Source organism: Tupaia chinensis, unplaced genomic scaffold (genome assembly GCF_000334495.1).
Source record: "Tupaia chinensis unplaced genomic scaffold, TupChi_1.0 Scaffold000301_1, whole genome shotgun sequence".
Taxonomy (NCBI): Eukaryota; Metazoa; Chordata; class Mammalia; order Scandentia; family Tupaiidae; genus Tupaia; species Tupaia belangeri.
In genome coordinates, this window is record NW_006159791.1 from 125715 (window position 1) to 134082 (window position 8368).

Genomic DNA, 8368 nt, shown 5'->3' on the forward strand with positions numbered 1-8368 from the left:
TGCTGAAGAACAGGGACATTCACAGATGGGAGGTAAGCAAGGAGACAGCAGGCCCTGTCCACTCTCTGTCACCAACACTAGGCCTGAAATGAAGGCGTTACTGTCTGTAGCATTCTCCCTGGTTTGGCCCAGGGCCAGGATACTGAGGTTGCATTTCTTTCTTTGCACTTTTAATGCTTGGCTTTGATCAAAATTGTAGGCAGAATGGTGAGATGGCTGACAATCAGTTTGTACTGGGGCTTGGGCTTTCACCTGTGTCTTTAGAGCATCCCAAAATGGGGGAGAAAAATGTAGTTGGAGTGATGTGAAGAGATGAGTCACAGGAAGCCTAACTCTTTCCTAAAGTATCTTCTAGAGTTTTCTTCCATTCACTGTGGTACAATAGCTGATGCCTATACAGTAGGCCTAAAAAGCAGGCTGAGACAATGAACTGGAGTGATTTAGGTGAAGAAAAGGCACTAGCAGCCAAAAGGATTTGGCTTTGAGACTTGAATGGTAAAAGCGTTTATACAAAGGTCCAAGATCAGTGAGTCATTGCTTTCCCTTATCTTGGAGTGTGTAGACCACAATGCTAAACTGTATTCTAGCTTTGGAGGGTATGAAATAGAACCTGTTATCTTTTTTTCTAGGAAATCTTAAGAAATGGGAGCCAGGTGGATAGGAACCTCTCATTCTTTTCCCCATTCCAAACTTGTGTCCAAAAGAAAGTTAAAAAGAATGATCTGAACTATTTCTACCAGTTCTAATCTAGAATATCAGTCTTTGAACTGCTACTAGCATCTTTTATTAGCACTATATTCACTTTATTAAAGGAAGGAAAAGATCTAAAAAGTTAAGTGGTGCACCAGTCTTTGGAGAGGCTAGCACTTTAATCACTTTATTTAGAAAAAAGTAATTTTTTTTTAATAATAAGAACTAATGAAGCCCTGTTCCCTACTTTACTCATTACTGGACTAAATTCAAAATGTCTATCTCTAAATCAATCAGGCAACAAAGGCACTATCTAGGCCTTTATCAGAGACAGTAGACCCTACTAATTGCCCTAAGACATCCTGCCTCCACTCAACAGAAAAATCTGCAGGCTCCATACTGGCCTCCTCATATGAAATGTCTGAGACAAGAGAAATCACTGGGCCGCTTGCCCAACCTCTGCTGAGTCCTTGAACTCTGCCATCATGTTCAACTTTTGAGCCCACTAGGAGCAGAGCAATGGAAACAACCCAACACATGGAACCATCGCTTTGAGAGACAGAGAGGGAATTGTCACTGAATCTTTTCTCATATGATTTCAAATATAGCGTTCATGGAAAATCAGTAAGTGGAGGCATTATAATAAAGAAACTAAACTTTAATCTTGCCACTAATATGCTGAATTACCTTAGGTAAATGACTAAGCTTTAGTTTCTCTAAAAATTCAATGACAGTGGTATAGTAACTAAATTTCCTCTTAGCTCTACCTGTTCTGAATCTGTACTTAAAACTGATCTACTGAAAGTTGATACAACTAAAAATTGAGCATTACCTCTGAACCTTCCAGGTGAATGTGTGGTATGAAGGCACAAATAAATAGAGCTACAAATTCCTGCTGCCTTTCTTTTTGGCACATGTGCAGATATATTTTTCCTTTTACCCCATTTTATCTAAGGTAAACAGTAGTGGGGAAAGGACACCAATCACTACCAAGTGAAAAATAGCATCACTGATTAGAAATGGAAGCACTCAAGGAGAAGACATTATCATCAGTCTACAGAAAATCAAATGAGATAATTTAGGTCAGATTTTTTTTAGGTGGCTCCAGTGAACAGGGCAATACTTTCTTAGTTTCTTCTTCAGATTAAGCACAGAGAATAGCATGCTTTGAGATTACACATACCACGTGGCTTTGGGGATGAAAAACTGAGTTAGGTGCAATGGATTACTGGTTTTCAAACCTTGTATGTGTATAGACTGAGTATGTGTGTATGGTGGGATAAATGGATAGTGACATGGAGTTGATTTCACCAACCCACAAAACTGAAGTGACTCCTAGGAGCCAAATTTAGACGCTATCCCTTAAGCAAATATATAGTAATACCAGACTTCTTACCTAATAGTTTTCTATGTATCTTATTTACTTTAAAAGCAACCAGAATAAATGGCTCAGCTCTGCACTCTGGTCATTTTAAACATCTAGGAGCTCATTCCTGGCTAAGGCTATATAGAAAGTGGACAAAAACAGGCATGAACAGAGAAAAAAATGTTCATCTGATTGTATGTGTATGTGTACATGTGAGGTATCTTAAATTTAACTCTATTTTTAGTTTGAGTCTAGAAAGACAAAAGAAATTTGGTTACTTGGCCCAAATTAGTTCTGAGTTGTCAGTGAATAAAAAAATCAAGCCTTCTCAAAAGCTTATTTTTTTCACAGGCTATTTTTCATACTGGAGAGAAAAGTACATATTACAAATATGCATCTTTATAACCATCAAAAAAGAGATGATATTTTGTGAGATTCCATATCAGACTGCAGGGAAGTTGGTATTCCAGCTAAGCTGGTACCATTACTGGTAACAGCCTTTTGTGAAAGTTAGATTTGTTAGTTAATGGCAAAACACTAAAATTGAAAGGGGTTATTATTACATTTGCATTAAACATCTCCTTAGTAGAAGCTGGCAAGCAGAGGGCCTGATACAATCTGTACCAGCTTTAGAACTAGGGTCAAGACCTGAGATTCCCAGCTATTTCCCAGTCTGGCTGGAAGCCCAGTTCAGGAATGATGAATCCCATACTGGTTAGCTATCATATTTATTTAACGAGTACCTTCTGTATGCATATTCTACCCACCCTCCAACCCAATTCTGAAGAGGCAGGCAAGACTGGGTTTTCTCTGTGTTCTGTCTCCTGGGTTGGCTAAGTGGCTTGCACACTGAGAGGCTAGTAATTCCTGATGAGAAGGCATGAATAAACTTTCACCCCAAGTAATATGGCATCTTTGTCATGAACCAATCAGACCAAAAATTCTCTAATACAGGCAAGTAGGAAGCTCTTTCTTTTTTTTGGGGGGGGGAGAGGCTTTTTTGCTATAGGGTACATCCACTTACCAGAAAGACAGAGAGCAAGAAATCACCCCCCCAGAGGTGATGGCACACTGCAATCCCTTCTCCTCCATTCTCCTCTTGGGATCCTGGGCACGCAAGCATGTACACACACCGGGCATGAGTTTAAGTCACCGGGTCCGAGACTTGAACCACAGTTGACTGACTATATGGGAGTCCAGTGATGTAGCCATTACACCATCTGCTGGTCCCAGGAAGCATTTTCTTAAAATATAATTTAGCTTCTTTTACTCCACTAAGCCTTTTTTCAGAAACCCATTCCAAAAATTTGATCTAAAGCCTCCCTGTTTTCCTGTAGTTCTGTGCAGCCAGAAATAAGAGTTTATCCTGATCAATTTTTAGAATGTATTTAAAAAAAAAAAAAAAAAAAAAAAAGCCTTGTTTTAATTGAACTGGCTTGCCCTTAAGAATTATTTGTCTCAGCATAAGAAAAATCATGTCTGTTGGAAAGGCCTCACAGTACCTGAAATCTCAATGGATAGAACATCTTTGGACAGGATGAAATCCATGAAGAAATAATTTTTTTGAAATCCTGAAATGATGTCCTTCCCACCCTACCCTAATGTTGAAAATGAAAGCAATGACTTTTTTAGGTATGCCAGCTGAAAATCCCAGATCTCAGCTACCAAAAAGAATGAGGACATTGTGCAACTATTTCTCCCAGGCTTGAGTAATCTGGAATCCTGTGGGCTCATACTATGAATAGATGATGCCTCCACCAAATTACCCTGTTGCTTCCTAAAGATTTCTCAAACTGTAGAGGCAGCAAAGGCTGGAGATAGGTTTGCTCATAGGCGGGTGCTATTTCATGCTGTTTCGATGGAGCTGTGTGGTTATTTAAAGCCATAATTAAGGTGCTTCATCATTTTTTGAAACAGCAAAATGAGTTTCAGAGTAGAAATTATTGCTCAATAATTTTTAGGATCATTAAGGCTTCTTCAGTTAGCATCCAGAACATCACTTTTCCCTCTATTACTCTCCCCCCTACTCTGACCAAAGCTGCCTCCTCTCTATTGGCATTTCCTATTTCATCAATTCATGCATCTTTTTTTTTTTAAACCAAACCCTGACAGAAAATGCTGATTAATTTCCAAGAGGGATGGAGGGAGACTAGAATGGACACAGTAGCTCCTGTATCATTTAAGGATGTGATTTCTACTCCTCTTGTCTGTGCATTTTGACATTTCATTGCTCTGGAAAATTTCCATGGGAACATTGGGTCGAGAAGTCAGAGTGTAGAGAATGGCGAGCCAAAAACACACCTTTCAGAAAGTCTAGTGATGACAATTACATTCTATATAAGGCCATTAGCCTGCCTCAGAGCAGTTCCAGTTAACTAATCTGAGGATAAAAGACATTTGCTGGCTGTATACAGATACCAAGCATAACGGGTCTCTGTGGCCACCTCTACCCAACTCCACAATTCCCTGCATTGCCTTATTTGTGCCCTGCCATTCTTCAGATTCAACGGTTTTCTTAAGCAGCTTCGGAAACCCAGTATCCTATTTAAACACACCTGCCTTCTGAAGTAGACAGAGGTGACTGTGAGGTGAGTCCTTGTTCTGGCACTACCTCAGGCACAGCATGAAAATATATGGAAGCTACTTCACTTCCTTTGCCTGCTTGCTACCCTGTAAAAAAAGAGAGATTGAAGGAGAATTTTTTCAAAGTCCAACTTTGGAATATGTTATGAGAGAGAGAATGTGGGAAGGAGGGCAAGAGGGGGAGGAAAAAGGTATTTTCGACAGGGTCTCATCTTCTCACAATCCTTGTGCCTCAGTCTCCCAGCATGCACCACTGCACATGGCCTGTTCAGGTTGGTCTGGGAACTGACCCATATAGCCTCATCCACCACCTACTGGCACCTTCTCACTTGTACCAAACTTGGAATATTTTGGTGGCTTGAAGGAAAGAACTGCTATACAGTGTGCTGTAAAAGATGTCATCATTTCTCTATTTTAGTGTCAGACACAGAACCACATCCCAGGGCTTCTGGGCAGGTAGGGAGAAATCAACAAAGAGGAGAGGGAGTCTTAGCCTTCGAGACCACAGACTTTGTCATTTTCTATAAAAGTCAAGGTATGTCACAGCACTGCTGGACTTGCCTGCAACACTAGTTTCTCACCTGGGAATCCCATCACACCTCAGGACAACACTCCACTCAGGTATTTTAGCGTGAATGTCCTGTGAAGGCTGTAACCCATTTCCCATGGCAGTTGTCTGAATTCTCTCTGCCAAAGCCTCTGGAAGGACCAAAGAAAAACACATCAGAGTAGAATTTGTGAAACATCCCCAGGGACATATCTACAAATGTCTCCAAGCTTCCTCCTGCTTGCGGTCCCTTTACATTTAATCATGACATGAAACTTCCAGCAAGATACCCAAATTCTCCTAGTTCTGTTATTGCAGGTACAGTTATAGCAGAAAAAGTGAAACCACTGTAAGCCACTGGAGGGCTTGTCAGAATTCATACCATTAGCTAAGCTACACTGGCAGAAAGTAGAAATACTATAGCAAGCATGGCCAGAGTTCGGCCAGCTCTATCCACTGCTAACTTCATACTAAACCTCACCCTGGAACTGATGTTCCTGAAATCCTTCCACACTCCTGCAGGTCCAACCAACACTCATAATCAGCAAACACAGTTCCAATCTCCCCCAACAGGGACACATGTATGCTTTGTGTCAAGGGAATCTACTTTGTTTATAGGGTGATCCTCACTCTCCCTTCATCAGGCACTAGAACTAAGAATATTACAGACTGGAACTTTTTCTCATTCCCATGTATAAAATTACATAAAAGTGGGTAATAAACTCTAATGTGACAAGCTGGTTCCCACTCCCTGCCCCTGAAAGTCAGACCTCAGATATCACACACCTTTAGGTTGGATAGTTACATGATAGAACAAAATGAAATGGTAATTGTATAATCTCGGTGCTGGATAGAGGCAGTCATGGCACAGTACTTTCATAAAAACCCCCCAAACAGAGTCTGTTTTCCCATCTGTAAAACAAAGTATTAAATTGATTTTGACTTTTCTACTCTTCTCCAGTGGTCTTTTAGTTGCAGAAAAAGCAACTCTCCCAGATAAAGCAGTACCACTTTTCACCTGAACCTCTCAGCTTCCCTCTCTAAACTCATTCCTGGTTTTTCTTATGCAATGGAAAGGGCACTAGTTTCCAGTATGGAGGGTGAGATGCAACTGCTAACCACATCCCCCAAGCAGGTATTCAGAGAAAATCAGGGAACTTCTCTTCCTGAGATAACACTGGAACTAGAGTATTAAAAAGTGGTAGCCTGGGGACCAGCAGATAGCATGGAGATTGGGATGCTGGACTCCCACATGGCCAACTGGCTGGACCTGGTGGTCTAGAAATCACACCAGGTACATGTGCATGCATGTCCAAAATCGAGAGAGAATGGAGAAGGGACTGCAATAAGGCCATCCTCTCTCAGGAGTGATTTCTCACTTTCCCTCCCTCCCTCTCTCCCTCTCTCTCTCTCTGGCAAGCACATGCACCCTATGGAGAAAAACCTAAAAATCAAACAAAAATGGCAGTCTGACCAATTTTCCAATAAAAGGAGTTTCTAATAACTTCCTACCCCCAAACTGGAAATGAAGTGGGAAAACAAAATTACAAGGGAAATGTGTGAATAAACCCTTCCTTCCCCCCTCCATCCCAAAGTAGATGTTCGTTCCTATTTGTCTTCAAGTCCTTCTTGACTTAACTCTCTTAAGTCACTTCATGTGTACAAACTAGCCAGATCAGCTCCAGACAAGGCCTCTGCTATGTTTGCAGGATCCACCTGGCCTTACTCTTCAGCTGCACCACACATGGTCTTTTGGCACAACAGGACTGTGAGCTCTAGCAGTGATGTCAGGATTATCTTTGCTGCTGCCAAGAGCCAGTGCAGCTGTTAGGTTGGTAAGGAAAGTAGCACTCTGAATGGGCCCTATTTAGTAACTCCCAAGTCCTGGTTTAGTGGGTCTCCAGGAACTGCTACGTACTTGTCTTTTAATTTGAAAAATTCATTTAAAGAGGAGCGGGCAGGTGGTGTGGTGGTTGGGGGCACTGGACCCCCACATGGCCAGCAGAGGTTTAAGTCCTGGACCTTGCTTTCTCACTTTCCCTTTCACTCTCTCTCACAGTCCCTCTCTGGTCAAACTGAAATAAATAATTAATAATTCAAAGAAAGAAAGAAAGAAAGAGAGAGAGAGAGAGAAAGAGATCTAAGAGTCAAATCCCACATGATTGATTGTAGTTCAAATTCCAGGTTCAGAGGCCTGGAAAATCACGCTGGGCATGTGTGCATGTGAGCCCAAAGTCATGCAGGATAGAAAAATTGAGCAGAAAGGACTACACCATGACCATGTCCTAAAGAGGGATGCTCTCTACCTCTCTGGAAAGCACATGTGCCCTCTGGCAATTAAATATAAACAAAAGGCTTACCCTGGAGAAAGCTTAGCCTTTTAAAGTATTTTTGGGGAAAGGAAAAGCTACCTACTCTTTCAAAGCGAGTTAGAATGGGTTCAAGAGATCGCAAGTTAAGTGTCATAGTCAGTAAAAGACATAGTCCATTATATTAAATATTATGCATACATGTCATGCTTTTCTATCATTTTTTGCTCAATCCCCTATATTTATCTTCCACCTAAATATTATATCAAGACAGTGTACCATGAGAACAAGGTATCAAAATAAAACACAGTCCATTTTCCTACCACATATGAGACTAATACCAGTGCTGCAATAATGACTTATGTGAAACAGAAAGTCTAAGAGATGTCCTGATGAGATTTTGTCACAAGTCAAAGGTTCAACAGGTAAGATTTTGACAAATGGAAACAGGAGGAAAAAAAGGTTACAAGTAAGAGTAATTGATAGGGCACAATGATTATCCACTTGGGTAAAGACTAAGGAATGGGAGACCTGTTTGGGAAGAGACTTGAAGTATACCTTAAGCTTGGATGCAGAAAAGGCTCTTAAGGTTTCTCAAAAGAAAACCAATAGGGTAGGGTATTCCTTCACACGCAGAGCAGCTCATTCTGTCTCCTTTCCACTAGCTGATACTTCAGCCTTGCTCAGATTTTCCTGTACTTACCATAGGGGAACCTATCTTTCATCTTAAAAGTATACATGGTACCTGATAAAAATTTACATCTTTGAAGGCATCAATTGAACTGAAGCATTAATGGCACTTAGTTGGCACTAAGGTATTTGAGAGTTAGAATACTGATCATAAAGTCATGGTTCTACACAGAGCTCGCTATT